This window comes from Arachis hypogaea, chromosome 14 (genome assembly GCF_003086295.3).
Source record: "Arachis hypogaea cultivar Tifrunner chromosome 14, arahy.Tifrunner.gnm2.J5K5, whole genome shotgun sequence".
In the NCBI taxonomy this organism is placed as follows: Eukaryota; Viridiplantae; Streptophyta; class Magnoliopsida; order Fabales; family Fabaceae; genus Arachis; species Arachis hypogaea.
The window spans coordinates 92,815,069-92,833,003 of NC_092049.1; the positions used below are offsets into that span (position 1 = coordinate 92,815,069).

Consider the following 17,935-nt stretch of genomic DNA (forward strand, 5'->3'; position numbering starts at 1 on the left):
AGCCTAAACTGGAGCTTAAACGCCAAAAATCATGAAGGATAAGAAATGCTGGAATTGAAGTTTAACCTCCAGTTTGACCTCAAACTGGAGGTTAAACGCCAGAATGAGTATGCCATCCAGGGAGGAGTTCCACGTTTAACCTCCAGTTTGACCTCAAACTGGAGGTTAAACGCCAGGAGTGGGAAGAGCACCAGGGAGCCATTTCCACGTTTAAGCTCCAGTTTGACCTCAAACTGGAGCTTAAACGTGTTCGACCAAGAACTTTCCTCCAGGGTTGCTTTCTCCATTTCCACGTTTAACCTCCAGTTTGACCTCAAACTGGAGGTTAAACGTGTTCGACACCTCCAGGGCTACCATTCTAAGCTTCCACGTTTAACCTCCAGTTTGACCTCAAACTGGAGGTTAAACGTGTTCGACCTCCAGTATGCCTCCACCCTTTTCCACGTTTAACCTCCAGTTTAACCTTAAACTGGAGGTTAAACGTGTTCGACCTCCAGGGCTGCCCTTCCTATCTCCACGTTTAAGCTTCAGTTTAACCTTAAACTGAAGCTTAAACGTGTTCGACTACATGACTCTCCAGGGCTACCTCCTTCCATTTCCACGTTTAAGCTTCAGTTTAACCTTTAACTGAAGCTTAAACGTGCTTCTACAAAAGGCCTCACTGGAAGTGTCTGGCGTTTAAGCTGCAGTTTAAGCTTAAACTGCAACTTAAACGCCACTCTTGGAAAAGGTTTCTGGGCCAAAAATATTGTGATTTAAGTTAGTCTTTGAGCACAAATATTAACTTAAACTTACTTTGGTATGAAACCCAATTGAATATCATGGTTTATGGGATTGGGCCTGAAGGATTGATGAGTTTGAAATCTCAATTTATTGAGTCATGTGTCATTATTTGATTATCACTAAGTTGGCTCAATGAATGTTACAGAATTTGGATCAACAGCCTCATCAAGATTATGGATCATAAACCCAAGGCAAAAGGAAAGCAAGGAGAGGCCTCAAAGCCCAAGAAGCACAACTGAAGCTCAATATAGAAAGTGTATAAATAGGATAGAAGTTAAGTTAGAGAGGACTTTTTACTTTCACTTTTAGCTAGTTTTCCTTTTCATTGTAATTGAATTCAGAGCTATGACTCACTAAACCCCCTTTCATTGGGTTAGGGAGCTCTATTGTAATTCAATGAATCAATAATAGTTTATCTTCTTCTTCAATCTTTTCTCTTGAATTTTGTTAGAAAGCTTCTCGATCTAATTCCATTGAGTAGTTGTCTTGGGAAAGAAACTACCCATACTTGGAATCCTTCGGAGCCTTGGGAAAGGAATGGAGGATTCATGCTAGAGAAGCTTTCTCACAGTGAATTGGATTGGGGTTTGGATGGATATTGTGACATGTAATCCTACCAAATTGTGGTTCATGAAATTGTGTGGTATAATCAGTGATCAAGCATCATCTCTTCTTATGAACACTTAAACCAAGGGATTGGGAATTTGTTCATTTTTAGAGAGTATTGGTGAGCCAAGGGATTGGGATCCAATCATATAAGATTGCCAAGCAAAATTCAATGAACGCATTGCTTGAGGAAGAGATAAACATGTTTTGATTCGGAGATCTCAATATCTCCTATAACCCAATGAATTCCCCATTTCTGATTTCCACTTTCTCTTTACATTCTGCTACTCAATTCATGCAATCACCCCCATTCCCTTTTAATTTCAGCAATTTAGTTTCTGCTCTTTAATTCATGCAATTTAAGATTCCGCCATTTCAATTTCTTGTCATTTACTTTTCCCGCCAATTTTACATTCCGCAATACTCATCTCAATCTTGATTCCGCTCAACTAGAACACACTTCTAATCCGAATTGCTCACTCAACCAATCCTTGTGGGATTCGACCTCACTCTATTGTGAGTTTTTACTTGACGATAACCGGTGCACTTGCCGGAAGGAATTTTGCCGATCGTGCAATTTCCTAAATCGTAGCATAACTAGTTTATGTGCATCAAGTTTATGGCGCCGTTGCCGGGGATTGGTTTTCGATTGACATTTCTCAAATTGGAAGCTAACTAGATTGAGCAATTTTCTCTTGCTTTGTTAATTCTGTTCAAGATACTTGTTGAATTTTAATTTCTGCACTCGGTTACATGCTTTCCTTCTTTATGCCTTTAAATTCATGCAACTAACTCACTGACTCACTAACTGTTTGAATTAATTCCTCAATTGAGCTAACCATACTCTTCCATTAACCAAGAGTATTTCACTTGTTTGTGTTTGAGCTGTGTTCTTGTATGACAGGTAGGAGAGGAGAGACATCAACTCCTCCATATACCGAACCAGAGAGGACCCTTCATAGACTGAAAAGGGAAGCAAGAGGGAAGAGAGTAGTGGGAGAAGAGGAATCTGAAGGAGAATCTGAGGACAATTTTGAGGAAGCTTTAGATCTCAACATGGATAGAGAAGTTCACAACCATGAGAGAGCTGATGGAAACAATGCCATTCCTGAGAGGAGGGTTCTTAGTTCATACATAAACCCAACCTCTGGGAATTGTGGTAGTAGCATCCAGAAACCACCCATTCAGGCCAACAATTTTGAGCTCAAGCCACAGCTAATATCACTTGTGGAGAATCATTGTTCCTTTGGAGGAAGTGCTAATGAAGACCCAAACCAACATCTCACAAAATTCCTGAGAATTTGTGACACTGTGAAGTCCAATGGAGTCCAGGAAGATGCCTATAAACTGCTTTTGTTCCCATTTTCACTTAGGGACAAAGCAGCTAAGTGGCTGGAATCATTCCCAAGGGGGAGTCTAACAACATGGGATGAGGTGGAAAGCAAGTTTCTGGCACGTTTCTACCCTCCACAAAAAGTCAATAGGCTTCGATCTGAGGTTCAGACTTTTAGACAACAAGATGGTGAAACTCTCTACGAGGCATGGGAGAGATTCAAGGACTTGACAAGGAAATGCCCACCAAACATGTTCCATGATTGGGTGCAATTGCACATCTTCTATGATGGGCTCTCTTATGAATCAAGGAAGGCTGTAGACCATTCATCAGGAGGTTCATTGAACAGGAAAAAGACTGTGGAAGAAGCCATTGAAGTGATCGAGACAGTGGCTGAGAATGAGTACTACTATGCATCAGAGAGGCACAACACTAAGGGAGTCATGGAGCTGAACCATGTTGATACAATTCTAGCCCAAAACAAGGTGTTTGCCAAGCAACTAGCAGAGCTTACCAGGCAATTAGAAACAAAGCAAGTAGCTGCAATACACACACAAGATCAAGAGGAAGTAAGCATTGAAGGAGGTGATTGGGATGAGGCCAACTATGTGGGAAACCAACAAAGGCAATCATATGATCCAAATTCCAACACTTACAACCCAGGCTGGAGAAACCACCCAAACTTTGGGTGGGGAAACCAACAAACCCAACCACAAAACCACAAACCTTACAACCACAACCAACATAACAATTCCACATACCAAAACTCCAACCAAAGATCATACCAAGCCACACAAAACACCTACTCCCAACCACCATATCTTGGCCAAATTAATCAACATACCCAACCTAATCCGAACCAACAATTTCAAGATCAATTAAACCGGATAGAAGGAATGATGGCAACCATGAGTCAAGACATAATTGAATTGAAGAGCTTCAGGGATGATGTGAGAACTACCTTAAGAAACCATGGTGAAAAACTCAAGAGGATGGAATCTCAAGTAGGAGAGCTATCTCAACAGGCACCCAAATCAACTGCAGTGTTCCCTAGTGACACAGAAAAGAATCCTAAAGGGGAACAAAAGAGAGTAAGATGGGAAGAATGCAAGGCCATCACCATATTGAAGGAAGTCTCAGAAGAAGAAGGAATCAGGCCCTCAGAGCAGGAACCAGAAATCTTGAAGGAAGGTGTGGAAGAAGTTAAGCAGGAAGGTGGAACTGAGCAAGCCAAGGAACTGCAAAAAGGCATGATGGAAATATACCAACCAAAAGCACCATTTCCTGAGAGGTTAGGAGGAGGTGAAAAAAGGAAAACCTATTCAAGGTTTCTAGAGACATTTAACTCTCTTCATGTCAATATTCCCTTTCTTGAGATTCTTCATCAAATGCCCACACACATCAAGTATTTAAAGGAATTGTTAAGCAAGAAAAGAGTTTTGAAGGGAGGACAAACGGTAACAATGAACAAAGAATGCAGTGCTCTCATCAAGAAGGACACACTCTCTAAGAAAACGGACCCAGGAAGTTTTCATATCCCTTGCATCATAGGGGAAACAAAAATTGACAGAGGATTCTGTGATCTAGGAGCAAGCATAAATGTGATGCCTCTAACTCTTATGAAGAGGCTACAACTGAATGAAGTAAGATCCACTGATGTAATCATACAAGTGGCTGACAAAACTCAGAAGCAAGCTGAAGGGGTAGTTGAAAATGTGCTGGTGAAAGTGGGGGATTATTACTTCCCCACAGACTTTGTCATTGTGGACATGGAGGAAAGCTACTTACACCCTATCATTCTGGGCAGACCATTTCTAGCCACTACTAGAGCCCTCATAGATGTAGAACAAGGAGAGCTAATTCTGAGAATACATGATGAACAGCTCATTTTCAAAGTTTTCAAACCTGCATCTGAGCCTGAACCAGAACCTGAAAAGCCTAAGGATGATAGTAGCCATCTGTGTCTGGAGGAAAGTAATCCAGCAGCTGAAACTCTAAAACAGTTCTTGGAAGGCAAACAAGAGCTGCAAGAGTTAAAGCCACAAGAATCAGTGGAAACAGATCAGAAGGATCCTCCTGACATAAGGGTCAATGAAGAAATCCTCAAGAGAAAGGGAAGAGTGATAGGGAGATTGCCAAGAGGGTGGAGAAACAAGAAAATTCCCACTGAAGGTTTTTCTCCGGGAGATAACGTGATATCAAGTCATTATCTGCCAATCCCACCTGGCCTCAAAACCATTCCTTCCCAGCTCCCTCAAGTGTTCACAATCAGGAAAGTTCTTTCTATGGAACATTTAGAGGTCATGAATGAATCAAGTGGGGACGTTTTAATAGTGAGAGGAGAAGACGTCAAGCACTACAATCCACCCTAACAAGGGACAACAGTCAAGCTAGTGACGTTAAAGAAGCGCTTCATGGGAGGCAACCCATGTTTTAATATCCTTATATTTTTTTTTTGTTTTGTTGTGCATCTAATAAAGCATGGTTTCTTATGCATGAACTTGAATCCTCAGGACAACTTCTTAAAGAGTGCACTGACACTTTGCATATAAAATAAGTTTGGTGTGCCTGAAAGCACCCCAAATTTTATTCAAAATGCATTCAATTTTTAGTGCACAACCAAAGATTAAGTTTGGTGTTCCTCTTTGAACACGGTTTATGAAAAGCAAGAAGTTCCTCTGGATTTCAAAATTCATGACAAGTATACCATTCGCATGTTTTAATACTTTGGTTTCAATTACTTAGGGTAGTAACTTTGTTTAGAATCAAAGAGCCAAGGTGACTATGATTTATTAGAATTATGCACACTCATTAAGGACAACCAATATGGATTTCATGTCATTAGGAGACTTTACCAAACACTAAGTTTGGTGTCCAAATAATAAGTGTGCATACATGTAGAAGTCACGGCTATAAGCTCATAAAGACAATCATTGATTTACATGTGCAAGTACTATTCATAATTCACATGGACCGAAAAATGATAGCAAACTTGTTTGTTGTGCAGGTACAAAAGAAAAGACAAAAATGGAGGAAAAAGACAAAGGGAGGTACGTGCTTGGTCAAAAAGAAAATTCACAAGTCTTTGAAACTAACACATGGGAAAAGGAAGTTCTGCAAGAAAAGAAAGCTACATGTACAACCTAATGCACCCATAATACTTCCAAGAAAATGAAAAGCAAATCGTCCTTCTCCATAATTCATATATTTACCATCAAGCCACCCTTCACAAACCACCCTAGCCGTCCATTTTTCACTTATGGGCACTATAAAGAACCACTTGGGGAACGAGTCCCACACCACCAATTCTCCTTCATACACATTTTCCTTCATCATAGCATAACTATCTCTTGCCGAAAACAACTTTACCACACTTCCAACAACACTTCTTGCTTCACCTTGTCAACTTCAGCTTGTCACTTACCAAAACTAAAGAACCAATGGCAGCTTCATCTAGCCACAAAAGAAGAAAAGACAAGCAGCCAATGGAGGAAAACAGGGAATTCGATGCATGGAGATACAGATCAGTTTTCCATGAGATTCAAGCCGAATGGATGAGACCTAAAACGGTACTAGCTGAGGTTCCCTTTGACCTTGAAAAGGATGAGTTCCCAGGTGTTTGGGAAAAGATCAAAAAGAGGAAGTGGGAGCTCCTGACTAAGCCAATCACTAAAATCAACATCAACTTGGTGAAAGAGTTTTATGCAAATGCAGTAAGGGAGGATCCAACCAAGAAACCCACATACAAAAGCTATGTGAGAGGGGTGGAAGTTGACTTCAGTCCCAAAGCAATCATGAAAACTCTTGGCCTGAAAAACATACATTTCAGCCAAGCAAGTTATGAAGAAAGGATGATAGGAGAACCTGACTATGCAACTATTGCTGAGGACCTTTGTGCCATCAGAGCTGAATGGGTGAGAAAAACAAGAGGGGCTCCAAGAGTCTTGAGAAGGGGAGACCTAACACCTGAAGCTAAAGGGTGGTATGCAATAGTTAGGAGATCCATCCTACCCACTGCAAACTCTTCAGAAATAGTCCCTAAAAGAGCCATCTTGCTACATTGCATTATGGTGGGAGGGGAGATCAAAGTTCATAAACTCATTGCTGAACAGATACAAGAGTTTAGTGAGAAAAGTGACCCTGAATCCTGGCTCCACTTCCCTAGCACTATCATTAGACTATGCATCGATGCCCAAGTACCACTTGAGGATGAAAGACCTAATTGGCTATATCCTGGATTGGCCATAACTGCGCACAGAATGACTCTTGGCCCAACTCCTCCAAGACATACAAGAAGAAGAAATGAAGAAGGGCAACAAGTGGAAGCCGAGCAAGAAGCAGAACAAGAAAGACAGGAAGGAGAAGACAGAGAAGAAGAGCAAGAAGAGCAAGCAACTCCTGAAAGAAGACAACGAATTCCCAGAGACCCCATGGATATGAGCAGAATGCAGGAAATCATGGAAGGAATGTCTCAACAATACATGAGGTCTCAGGAGAGACAAGAGGACTTTCACCTAAAAATGATGGATATACAAAGGAACTTTGAATCAAGATTCTTCGATCTGCAAAGGGAACAAAATTTACACTTACAGGAATCCTTCAGCCACATATGCCAACACCAAGATGCCAATGTCTTGGCAATCAAGGAAGCCACCACTTTACAGAATGCAAGATACTCAGTCCAAGCTGATTACAACATCAGTTCGCAAATCAAGCTTAACTACATAGGGGAACATCTACACAAGATGGACCCAGCATTCCCAGCTTATGATGAGTATTTCAAAGGGAGGAAAGAAGGAGAAATAAACAAGGCAATGATCCTTGAAAAAGGAGTGGAGGAAACGATGAAAAAGGCTGGATTCTGGAAAAAGCTCATGAGAAAAGACAAAGGAAGCACAAGTGGTCAAAAAGAGGCAGGAAGCAAGAAGAAGCAGGATCCTAAGAATTAAGAAGAACCAAGCAATAAATAAGAGGTGGTCTCGTTCCTTAATAATCAAATGATAATTGGTGAATTGTCTTTATGAGCTTTCTTTCATTATGAGTCATTTAAGTTTTAATGTGAAGTTTCTAGTATGTGTGTTTGTTATTTGCTTTGAATAAAGTGAATGCCTAGATGTTTGGATATAACTTCACCTTCTTAAACGAGTGCTTGCCATGCTTGTTCTGTTTCCAAAAATAAAAGAAAAGTTTGAACAAAAGTAACTTGGCTAAATTAGTGACAAATCAAGTAGAATTAAGTGGTGGTATGCATGCTTGATTGTTTAGTCAGATCACTAGAATTAGAGTGTAGAATTATCATTCTTTGTGTAGAAATTGAAAACTGTCTATGGATCTTGATGAATAAATGTCTTTGGCCATGAAAAAGAAAGAAAAAGAAAAAGAAAAAGCCACTGAAAAAAGGCAACCAAAAAGCAAAAAAATTGAGAAAATAAGCTAGGCACCAATGGTTTGATCTTCTGAGACAAATGCCTGTGGTGTTTATGTATTAAGGATATGCTTGGATGAATAGGTTCTGAGGAGTGTTTCAACACTTGGTAACTTGGGTTAACTAATCCGGGATTATCAACCAAAAGTCCATGATCAAGAGCAACCTAAATACAAAACATTTAGTCACACAAAGAGGTGCTGGGCACCAATGTCTCAAGAAGAAATGTGAACTAAAATGCCTAAAGTGGATATGTGTAGTGCACTGATAAGAAAAAGAAAATGCCAAAGGCTTGTGCAACACATGACACTAATCAAACAAGGAGCAAAAGAAGCTCTAAGAAAAAGAAAAGAAAAACAAAGAAGAGAAAAGTGCCAAAGACATAAGAATAACAAGAGGCCATAGCAATGTTTGATGGATGCAATGAAAAAGTGATAATCCTACCTGATAAGTATGAAAAAGTGATGCTGCAACTTTCTGCATAAAACCCTTCTGATGAACTTCAAATGCTTGCTAATATAGCCAATGTAATTGCTTTCTGTTTCATACTTTCTTCTCAAATAACTCAGGACTTGCTTAGGGACAAGCAAGTATTAAGTTTGGTGTTGTGATGCCAAGGCATCATAGGCTAGTTTCACTAGCATTTTTCTGTTAGTTTTAGTTGTTTTATGCATTTTCTTGAGCTTAAAGTAACCAAAAATGGTTAAATGAAGAACAAAGCAATGAACCATCCAAACAATATGATTTTGATGCAAATTCCATGAGTTTTAGTTATATTACTTGAATGCTATGAATGGAAGATTTCTCATGAAATTTTGCAAGACTTTGATGCAATTGTTTGGATGATTTCAGGGAAGAAGAGGCTAGGCAAGGAAGCAACAAAATCAATAAAGGAAGCTTGAATATCACATGTGGAGTTTAAGTTCCAGTTTAAGCCTAAACTGGAGCTTAAACGCCAAAAATCATGAAGGATAAGAAATGCTGGAATTGAAGTTTAACCTCCAGTTTGACCTCAAACTGGAGGTTAAACGCCAGAATGAGTATGCCATCCAGGGAGGAGTTCCACGTTTAACCTCCAGTTTGACCTCAAACTGGAGGTTAAACGCCAGGAGTGGGAAGAGCACCAGGGAGCCATTTCCACGTTTAAGCTCCAGTTTGACCTCAAACTGGAGCTTAAACGTGTTCGACCAAGAACTTTCCTCCAGGGTTGCTTTCTCCATTTCCACGTTTAACCTCCAGTTTGACCTCAAACTGGAGGTTAAACGTGTTCGACACCTCCAGGGCTACCATTCTAAGCTTCCACGTTTAACCTCCAGTTTGACCTCAAACTGGAGGTTAAACGTGTTCGACCTCCAGTATGCCTCCACCCTTTTCCACGTTTAACCTCCAGTTTAACCTTAAACTGGAGGTTAAACGTGTTCGACCTCCAGGGCTGCCCTTCCTATCTCCACGTTTAAGCTTCAGTTTAACCTTAAACTGAAGCTTAAACGTGTTCGACTACATGACTCTCCAGGGCTACCTCCTTCCATTTCCACGTTTAAGCTTCAGTTTAACCTTTAACTGAAGCTTAAACGTGCTTCTACAAAAGGCCTCACTGGAAGTGTCTGGCGTTTAAGCTGCAGTTTAAGCTTAAACTGCAACTTAAACGCCACTCTTGGAAAAGGTTTCTGGGCAAAAAATATTGTGATTTAAGTTAGTCTTTGAGCACAAATATTAACTTAAACTTACTTTGGTATGAAACCCAATTGAATATCATGGTTTATGGGATTGGGCCTGAAGGATTGATGAGTTTGAAATCTCAATTTATTGAGTCATGTGTCATTATTTGATTATCACTAAGTTGGCTCAATGAATGTTACAGAATTTGGATCAACAGCCTCATCAAGATTATGGATCATAAACCCAAGGCAAAAGGAAAGCAAGGAGAGGCCTCAAAGCCCAAGAAGCACAACTGAAGCTCAATATAGAAAGTGTATAAATAGGATAGAAGTTAAGTTAGAGAGGACTTTTTACTTTCACTTTTAGCTAGTTTTCCTTTTCATTGTAATTGAATTCAGAGCTATGACTCACTAAACCCCCTTTCATTGGGTTAGGGAGCTCTATTGTAATTCAATGAATCAATAATAGTTTATCTTCTTCTTCAATCTTTTCTCTTGAATTTTGTTAGAAAGCTTCTCGATCTAATTCCATTGAGTAGTTGTCTTGGGAAAGAAACTACCCATACTTGGAATCCTTCGGAGCCTTGGGAAAGGAATGGAGGATTCATGCTAGAGAAGCTTTCTCACAGTGAATTGGATTGGGGTTTGGATGGATATTGTGACATGTAATCCTACCAAATTGTGGTTCATGAAATTGTGTGGTATAATCAGTGATCAAGCATCATCTCTTCTTATGAACACTTAAACCAAGGGATTGGGAATTTGTTCATTTTTAGAGAGTATTGGTGAGCCAAGGGATTGGGATCCAATCATATAAGATTGCCAAGCAAAATTCAATGAACACATTGCTTGAGGAAGAGATAAACATGTTTTGATTCGGAGATCTCAATATCTCCTATAACCCAATGAATTCCCCATTTCTGATTTCCACTTTCTCTTTACATTCTGCTACTCAATTCATGCAATCACCCCCATTCCCTTTTAATTTCAGCAATTTAGTTTCTGCTCTTTAATTCATGCAATTTAAGATTCCGCCATTTCAATTTCTTGTCATTTACTTTTCCCGCCAATTTTACATTCCGCAATACTCATCTCAATCTTGATTCCGCTCAACTAGAACACACTTCTAATCCGAATTGCTCACTCAACCAATCCTTGTGGGATTCGACCTCACTCTATTGTGAGTTTTTACTTGACGATAACCGGTGCACTTGCCGGAAGGAATTTTGCCGATCGTGCAATTTCCTAAATCGTAGCATAACTAGTTTATGTGCATCACGCGTCAGGCACGCGAACGCATGAAAAGCAGAAAAGATAGAAGGTGACACGTATGCGTCAGTCATGCGTACGCGTGGAGGTGCAACGTGCTCTCCGCACAACACCCGCATAGTTCTATCACAACTCTTTGGTTTTTGTACCATGCAACAGCAGCATCCCAGCGAGGCGTACGCGTCGCTCACGTTCACGCGTGGGGTGCCGTTTTTTTTAACAAGCTACCAAAGTAATGCCAAATATTATTAAACAAGCTAAATCACAACTTAAACTAAATAAACCTAACTAAAAATGAAAATTCAACTTATTACCAATATAAACAAAAGGGAAAATGGGACGAATTTACCATAGTGGGGTGTCTCCCACTTAGCACTTTTATTTATTGTCCTTAAGTTGGACAATTGAAAAGCTCCTTGTCGTCGTGGCTTGTGCTTGTACTCATCCTTGAACTCCCACCAATGCTTGGACTTCCAATAAGCTCCAAAGTTCAAAATTAATAGCTCCAAGCTTTGATGAAGTTCCACACAAGCGAAGGGCTCCCAAAGTTGATCCTCTTGTATGCCGGGATCCCAGATTTTGTTCTTACACCCATATTTAAGTTGATCATTATAATTCCAATCGGGTGACAAGCTCTTAGAATTCTCCTTTAGGCACCAAACTATCCTCCTAGACTTAAGCATTTGAGCACCACATCAACCCATGCACTTAGACTTCGATGACTCAACCATACTGAACCTTGAAACGTGGTGCCTACCACTAACCAACTTCTTCTTGCTTTCCATTCCACAAAGAGCTCTAAGTTGGCCATCCGTTTCAAGCAAACCATATTCAAGTGGAATTACAAGCTTAGAGATAAGAGATTTACCCACTTGAATATTATGTTAGATGGTGACTTAGGAAGGGTTTTTTCTAACGGCTTTGACAATGTATGCTTCACTCCCTTGTGTTCTTCCTTGACCACTTCCACCTCTTGGCAAGGTTCTTCAACTTCAACCTCTTCCTCTTGGTAGCTTTCTTCCAATTCAATGTCTTCTTCATTGCTTACCAAGGGTATGGGAGGTTGTGTATCTTCTTCGTTGGCCTCTATTTCATGTTGATAGATGATTTTATGTCGATCTAGAATTCCTCAATAAAATTAAATCACTTCGTTGCAAGTATAGTCTAGACCAATAACCAATCCTCCATTGGTGCGCAGAAATTGTGATTACACTTTGATTATGTAAAATTCATCGCTCTTTCTTTCCCTGGTAATGGCGCCAAAAACATGATGCCAATACCATGGTTCACAACTTCGCACAACTAACCAGCAAGTGCACTGGGTCGTCCAAGTAATACCTTACGTGAGTAAGGGTCGAATCCCACGGAGATTGTTGGTATGAAGCAAGCTATGGTCACCTTGTAAATCTCAGTCAGGCGGATATAAAATAGTGATGGAGTTTTCGAAAATAATATAATAAAAGAGGGATAGAAATACTTATGTAATTCATTGGTGAGAATTTCAGATAAGCGAATACAGATGCTTTCGTTCCTCTGAACCTCTGCTTTCCTGCTATCTTCATCCAATCAGTCTTTCTCCTTTCCAGGGCTGGCTTTATGTGATACATCACCATTGTCAATGGCTACTTTCGGTCTTCTCTCGGGAAAATTATCCAAATGCCCTGTCACGGCACGGCTAATCGTCTAGAGGCATCACCCTTGTCAATGGTTTCATCCTATCCTCTCAGTGAAAATGGTCAACGCACCCTGTCACGGTACGGCTATTCATCTGTCGGTTCTCGATCATGCTGGAATAGGATTTACTATCCTTTTGCGTCTGTCACTACGCCCGGAAATCGCGAGTTTGAAGCTCATCACAGTCATTCAATCATTGAATCCTACTCGGAATACCACAGACAAGGTTTAGACCTTCCGGATTCTCTTGAATGCCGCCATCATTCTAGCTTACACCACGAAGATTCTGATTAAGAGATCTAAGAGATACTCATTCAATCTAATGTAGAACGGAAGTGGTTGTCAGGCACGCGTTCATAGGGAATGATGATGATTGTCACGTTCATCACATTCAGGTTGAAGTACGAATGAATATCTTAGAAGCGAAGCAAGATGAATTGAATAGAAAACAGTAGTACTTTGCATTAATCTTTGAGGAACAGCAGAGCTCCACACCTTAATCTATGGAGTGTAGAAACTCTACCATTAAAAATACATAAGTGAAAGGTCCAGGCATGGCCGAGATGGCCAGCCTCCAAAACGTGATCACAGGATCAAAATACGATCCAGGATGCCTAATACAATAGTAAAAGGTCCTATTTATAATAAACTAGCTACTAGGGTTTACAAAAGTGAGTAATTGATGCATAAATCCACTTCCCGGGTCCACTTGGTGTGTGCTTGGGCTGAGCTTTAACTTTTCACGTGCAGAGGCCATTTGTGGAGTTGAACGCCAGGTTGTGATCCATTTCTGGCGTTCAACTCTGGTTTTTGATCCCTTTCTGGCGCTGAACTCCAGAATTGGGCAGAGAGCTGGCGTTGAACGCCAGTTTACGTCATCTAAAATTTGGCAAAGTATGAACTATTATATATTTCTGGAAAGCCCTGGATGTCTAATTTCCAAAGCAATTGGAAGCGCGCCATTTCGAGTTCTGTAGCTCCAGAAAATCCACTTTGAGTGCAGGGAGGTCAGAATCCAACAGCATCAGCAGTCCTTCTTCACCTCTGAATCTGATTTTTGCTCAAGTCCCTCAATTTCAGCCAGAAAATACCTTAAATCACAGAAAAACACACAAACTCATAGTAAAGTCCAGAAATGTGAATTTAACATAAAAACTAATGAAAACATCCCTAAAAGTAACTAGATCCTACTAAAAACATACTAAAAACAATGCCAAAAAAGCGTATAAATTATCCGCTCATCACAACACCAAACTTAAATTGTTGCTTGTCCCCAAGCAACTGAAAATCAAGTAGGATAAAAAGAAGAGAATATACTATAAATTCCAAACTATCAATGAAACATAGCTCCAATCAAATGAGCGGGACTTATAGCTTTTTGCCTCTTGAATAGTTTTGGCATCTCACTTTATCCATTGAGGTTCAGAATGATTGGCATCTATAGGAACTCAGAGTTCAGATAGTGTTATTGATTCTCCTAGTTCAGTATGATGATTCTTGAACACAGCTATTTTATGAGTCTTGGCCGTGGCCCTAAGCACTTTGTTTTCCAGTATTACCACCGGATACATAAATGCCACAGACACATAATTGGGTAAACCTTTTCAGATTGTGACTCAGCTTTGCTAAAGTCCCCAATTAGAGGTGTCCAGGGTTCTTAAGCACACTCTTTTTTTGCTTTGGACCTTGACTTTAACCGCTCAGTCTCAAATTTTCACTTGACACCTTCACGCCACAAGCACATGGTTAGGGACAGCTTGGTTTAGCCGCTTAGGCCAGGATTTTATTCCTTTAGGCCCTCCTATCCACTGATGCTCAAAGCCTTGGGATCCTTTTTATTTGCCCTTGCCTTTTGGTTTTAAGGGTTACTGGCTTTTTGCTCTTGCCTCTTGGTTTTAAGAGCTTTTGGCTTTTTCTGCTTGCTTTTTCTTTTTTTTTCTTTCTATTTTTTTTCGCCTATTTTTTTCTCTTTTTTTTTTCTGCAAGCCTTGTTCTTTGCTGCTTTTTCTTGCTTCAAGAATCATTTTTTATGATTTTTCAGATTATCAAATAACATGTCTCCTAGTCATCATTCTTTCAAGAGCCAACATATTTAACATTCTTAAACAACAACTTCAAAAGACATATGCACTGTTCAAGCATACATTCAGAAAACAAGAAGCATTGTCACCACATCAATATAATTAAGCTAAGTTTAAGGATAAATTCGAAACTCATGTACTTCTTGTTCTTTTGAATTAAAACATTTTTCATTTAAGAGAGGTGATGGATTCATAGGACATTCATAACTTTAAGACAAAGTTATTAACTAATAATGATCATGTAATGAAGACACAAATATAGATAAGCACATAACATAGAAAACGAAAAACAGAAGAAATAAGAAAAAGGAATGAATCCACCTTAGTGATGGTGGCGTTTCCTTCTTGAGGAACAAATGATGTCCTTGAGCTCTTCTATGTCTCTTCCTTGCCTTTGTTGCTCCTCCTTCATTGCTTTTAGATCTTCTCTGATTTCATGAAGGATGATGGAGTGCTCTTGATGTTCCACCCTTAGTTGCTTCCAATAATTGTGTGGAAGAAAATGTATCCCCTCAGGTATCTCAGGGATCTCTTGATTTGCAGTCAAATGTTCTACCACTGAGCTATAGACCCTTGATGGAAGCTTTTGTTTTCCCTTTTCTCTTTCTAGAGGTTTCTCTGGCCTTAGGTGCCATCAATGGTTATGGAAAAAAAACAAAAAAGCTATGCTTTTACCACACCAAACTTAGAATGTTGCTCGCCCTCGAGCAAAAGAAGAAAGAATAGAAGAAGAAGAAGAAGATATGGAGGAGATGGATGGATGTGTGTATTCGGCCATATGGGTGGGATTGGGTGGGAGAGAGATGTTGAATTTTGAAGGTAGTGGGTGTATGGATGTGAGTGGTAAATGGAAAATAGAAGGGATGATCATGAATGGAAAGAGAGATGATGAGGTAGGTGGGGATCCTGTGGAGTCCACAGATCCTGAGATGATCCTGTGGGGTCCACAGATCCTGAGATGATCCTGTGGGGTCCACAAATCCTGAGGTGTCAAGGCATTTACATCCCTGCACCAATTTAGGCATGTAAAATGCCCTTGCACACAACTCTGGGCGTTCAGCGCCAGGTTGGTGCCCATTTTGGGCGTTCAACACCCATTTGTTACCATTTTTGGCGTTGAACGCCAGAACCATGCTTGTTCTGGGCGTTCAGCGCCAGGATGCTGCCCATTTTGGGCGTTCAGCACTAGAACCATGCTCTGTTCTGGCGTTGAACGCCAGGCAGATGCTTCCTCCAGGGTGTGATTTTTCTTCTGCTGTTTTTGATTCCGTTTTCAATTTTTATATTTATTTTGTGACTCCACATGATCATGAACCTATAAAGACATATAACTAAGAAAAATATAGTTAGATAAATAAAAATTGGGTTGCCTCCCAACAAGCGCTTCTTTAATGTCAATAGCTTGACAATGGGCTCTCATGGAGCCTCACAGATGTTCAGAGCATTGTTGAAACTCCCCAACACCAAACTTAGAGTTTGGATATGGGAGTTCAACACCAAACTTAGAGTTTGGTTGTGGCCTCCCAACACCAAACTTAGAGTTTGACTGTGGGGGCTTTGTTTGACTCTACTTTGAGAGAAGCTTCTTCTGCTTCCTCTCCATGGATGCAGAGAGAGATCCTTGAGTTGTAAACACAAGGTTGTCCTCATTCAATTGAAGGATCAATTCTCCTATGTCCACATCAATCACAACTCTTGCTGTGGCTAGGAAAGGTCTTCCCAGGATGATGGATTCATCCTCTTCCTTTCCAGTATCCAGGACTATGAAATCAGCAGGGATGTAAAGGCCTTCAACCTTTACTAATACGTCCTCTACTTGTCCATAAGCTTGTTTTCTAGAATTATCTGCCATCTCTAATGAGATTTTAGCAGCTTGCACCCCATAGATTCCCAGCTTCTCTATTACAGAGAGGGGCATGAGGTTTATCCCTGAACCAAGGTCACACAGAGCCTTAAAGATCATGGTGCCTATGGTACAAGGTATTATGAACTTTCCAGGATCCTGTCTCTTCTGAGGTAATGTCAGTTGATCCAGATCACTTAGTTCATTGATGAACAAGGGAGGTTCAACTTCCCAAGTATCAATGCCAAATAATTTGGCATTCAGCTTCATGATTGCACCAAGAAACTTGGCTGTTTGCTCTTCAGTAACATCCTCATTCTCTTCAGAAGAGGAATACTCATCAGAGCTCATGAATGGCATAAGGAGGTTTAATGGGATCTCTATGATCTCTAGATGAGCCTCAGAGTCCTTTGGTTCCTCAGAGGGAAGCTCCTTATTGATCACTGGACGTCCCAGGAGGTCTTCCTCCTTGGGATTCACGTCCTCCTCCCCTGGTTCGGCCATAGTGCTTATGTCAATGGCCTTGCACTCTCCTTTTGGATTCTCTTCTGTATTGCTTGGGAGAGTACTAGGAGGAATTTCAATGATCCTTTTACTCAGCTGGCCCACTTGTGCTTCCAAATTTCTAATGGAAGACCTTGTTTCATTCATGAAACTTGCAGTGGCCTTGGATAGATCAGAGACTAAGTTTGCTAAATTAAAAGTATTTTGTTCAGAGTTCTCTGTCTGTTGCTGAGTGGATGATGGGAAAGGCTTGCTATTGCTAAACCTATTTCTTCCACCATTATTAAAGCCTTGTTGAGGCTTTTGATCCTTCCATGAGAAATTTGGATGATTTCTCCATGATGGATTATAGGTGTTTCCATAAGGTTCACCTAAGTAATTCACCTCTGCTATTGCAGGGTTTTCAGGATCATAAGCTTCTTCTGCATAAGAAGCCTCTTGAGTACTGTTAGATGCAGCTTGCATTCCATTCAGACTTTGAGAAATCATATTGACTTGCTGAGTCAATATTTTATTCTGAGCCAATATGGCATTCAGAGTATCAATTTCAAGAACTCCTTTCTTCATAGGCGTCCCATTACTCACAGGATTCCTCTCAGAAGTGTACATGAATTGGTTATTAGCAACCATGTCAATAAGTTCTTGAGCTTCTGCAGGCATTTTCTTTAGGTGAATGGATCCACCTGCAGAAGTATCCAATGTCATCTTAGCTAATTCAGATAAACCATCATAGAATATATCCAGGATGGTCCATTCTGA

At 40.3% G+C, this 17,935-nt stretch overlaps 1 non-coding gene across 1 annotated transcript; it reads right to left on the bottom strand.

Moving 5' to 3' along the window:
- Nucleotides 1-2,871: 2,871 nt before the first annotated feature.
- On the bottom strand, nucleotides 2,872-2,975 carry LOC112745962 (small nucleolar RNA R71). The gene has a single exon (XR_003173865.1). It is a non-coding gene; the product is annotated as a small nucleolar RNA R71 (small nucleolar RNA).
- Nucleotides 2,976-17,935: the final 14,960 nt, after the last annotated feature.